This window comes from Tupaia chinensis, unplaced genomic scaffold (genome assembly GCF_000334495.1).
Source record: "Tupaia chinensis unplaced genomic scaffold, TupChi_1.0 Scaffold000294_1, whole genome shotgun sequence".
Taxonomy (NCBI): domain Eukaryota; kingdom Metazoa; phylum Chordata; class Mammalia; order Scandentia; family Tupaiidae; genus Tupaia; species Tupaia belangeri.
The window spans coordinates 307169-310217 of record NW_006159779.1 but is presented as its reverse complement, the minus strand read 5'-3'; positions in this window follow the sequence as shown (position 1 = coordinate 310217).

Genomic DNA, 3049 nt, shown 5'->3' with positions numbered 1-3049 from the left:
CCTGCTCGATGCTCTTCCCTGAATGCTCCCTGGACTCACACCTTGCCTCCTCGAACCGTTTGCTTGCCTCCTCAATGTGACGCACTGACCCTCTTACTTAATACTCAGTCCCCTTACCGTGCCTGCCCCACTTCCCTCTCCCTGCAGCACGCCCTGCCTCCGACATACTCCATGTGTGACTGTGTAAGACGTGTGCTGCGTGTCACTCGCCTCCTCCCTTTACAATGACATGCCTTCAAGGGCATATACGAGGTGCTCAAAAATTACAGCAGCTCCCAGACCGGTTCACTTCCCGGGCTCAGTCACCGGCCGTCAACGGGGTTCGAAGACATTGCGTGGGAAGTTCCAGAAATAAATAAATCAGAAGTGTTCAATCGCATGCTCTTCTGAACAGCACAGTGAAGTCATGCTGTCTTGCCCAGGACGTGTGCCATGCCTGTGTCCAGCGTGTGCACACCACACATGCCACCTGTTCTTCACTTGGGGCCGGTCTCCGCCGCCAGATTGGGAAAGCGAGTCTCTGAGGGGCTCGGTGCTGTCCGCGGCTTTGAGCTCTCTCTAGTGGCCTTAGAATGCAGCCCCGTGGAGAAGCGGACAACCGTGTGTGCCGAGTGTCGAGTGAGTAAATAGGCGTGTGCACAGAGCACGTGCCTGGGGCCTGAACACGGAGAGGGGTCGGTGTTCCTGGTGCTGCGAGCGCGGGCCGTGGACAGGGAATGCCGCTGGGCCCCTTGCAGACGCGCTGAGCTCCCTGTGGAGGGCAAGGCAGTACCCACCTCTTCAGTGAGCGAGGAGGACCGAGCGTGAGGACGGGTGAGAGCCTGCCGCAGTGACGCTGCAATTACTCGCATGCCCACTGTTATTACTGTTACTGATGGCGTCGGAACTGGGTGAGGAGCTAAAAATAAGATGCTTAAACTGAGGGTGGAACTTGCTCAGTAATTCGTGGGTATGTTTCCTCCAGTATCTTTTCTGCTCCGTCTTTCCAGTAGGGCATAGACTAAGCAGTCATCTTGGGCTGGGACACGGTATCGCCCATGGCAGACTCGGCCTCTAGGAGGTCATAACCTGGTCCTCCTGGGTCTGACTGGGTCCTCACCCCAGAAACCCAGGGCTCCGGGAAGGAGCTGATGAGACTTACACTATAATCATGAGACAACTTGGCAGGCAGCCGGGACTCTGACTGTGCTGTCAGCCATGAGGGCCCAGCTGCCTTAACCACTGGGCTGGAGAGCAGGCCCAGCATGGGTCTTTCTGATGTGAACAGATGCCGATGGATATGCCGCGTGAGCGACCGAGTGCCGGGCTGGTGTGCTGCTTTATCTGCAGTCGCTTCCCCTCTTCCATTTTGCTAGGCTCCCTTCTCCCCTTCTCACGCCTCACACTGGGTGCTCCCAGATCTCTTGGATTTGTTCTTCTGAATACCCATGCGATCATTTATTAATGGATCCAGAAACACAATATAGAGGTTTTGCTGGGAGGTCATTGTGTTACAAAAATATGATTAATATTATACTGTATTGCCTATGTTTTGCTTTTCTTATTCTCCAATTCTTTGTGAAAATCCCTCCAAATCCCCTGTCGGGCTCTAATTCATCCTTTTAAAGAGTTGCATAAAATTCCAGTGTGGCCGTTCCATATTAGTCAACCGTTCCCAGGGGCGTGCTGGAGCGAGCTCACATTGGCTTGTGAGAGTCTATTGTTCATTTTTCAAGAATCTTGTGAGCCAGTTGTTAAATGCAGCCAGAAAAAAAATTAAATTCTACAAACTTCCAATTAAATACACTATATTAAAAACAGAGGCAATAAATACTCTGAATAATCACTTCCTAATTATTTTAGCAGACTGATGCTCTCGAGGCTGTTTACGTTTATCGTCAGACGGTGTAACGCTGTGTTTCTGTGCGTCTCTCCGCAGGCTGCGTCAGGCCCGGCACGCAGGTGGTGCAACACTGGCCAAAAGGATACACATCACAGAAATTGGCAAACGCTACAAATCAGGTCTTGATTTATTGTTTTGCTGATTGTCTAGACTGAAGCAAGTGAGGGAGAAAATGTTAATAATGCAGATTCGACTTAAAATTGTGCGTCATGTCTGCTGGCGTTGCACTGTGTAGGGCACATGAAAACACTGAGGAACTGTCCTTCCAGGATTCGGAAACTGTTAATCCATTCAGCAAAGAGGTCCTTTGTGCCACTGATGAAAGAGAGATGTTTCAATGTCATTTTCATTTCACTTTTCTCATCAGCAAGAGGGAGAATGTCCCTGGACACTCACTTTAGAACTATTGGGTCGTTGGAAAAGTCATCATGCGTTTTTGCATAAGAAAACATAGACGAATTACCTCATGACTTTTCCACAATGTATTTGTGCCCTGGTTGCACCAACAGGTCGGCTAGAGATGAAGACTTCGGCAAAAATCAATGAAACTGTTCAGGGAGAATCAGTGAACCATGCACAGTTTACGATAAGGAGTCATATACTTTATTATTATTTGAGAACCTGGTGCCACATGTCCTTTCTGTTTGTAAGTGTTTTAGTAAAAATGGGTGTGGGTATACACAGCATTCTTTTTTTTTTTTTTAAGCATATTTATTGATTTCTTCCATCAGCAATTGAGACAGAGAGATAGAGACAGAAACAGAGACAGTACCCCCGATAGGGTCTTGAAGCCACAGTCCACCCCAGCCTCCGCCAGCCCTTGATCACGGGATGTGTGTTTCCGGCATGCTCAGGGAGGTCTCCGGACATGAACCCAGGACCTTCCTGGGTGGGTCAGCCTCACGGGGCGTCCTGTGTTACCGCCACGCCACTGCCTGGCCCCGCACACGCAGTTTTTCCTGTAGCACACCACCGAGGCTGCCCTGTTGATAAGCATCACCGTTTCCTTGCAATGTGGCATCCCATCCAGCCAGTGGGGTCAAAGGATAGATGTATTTTTAATTTTAATGAGTATTTTCAGATTGCTTTCGAAGGTTATAATTCTCGTTTCTAGCAGCAGTGCGTAAGGGTACCCTTTTCTCCCACGGCTGCTAACAGTAAATTGTT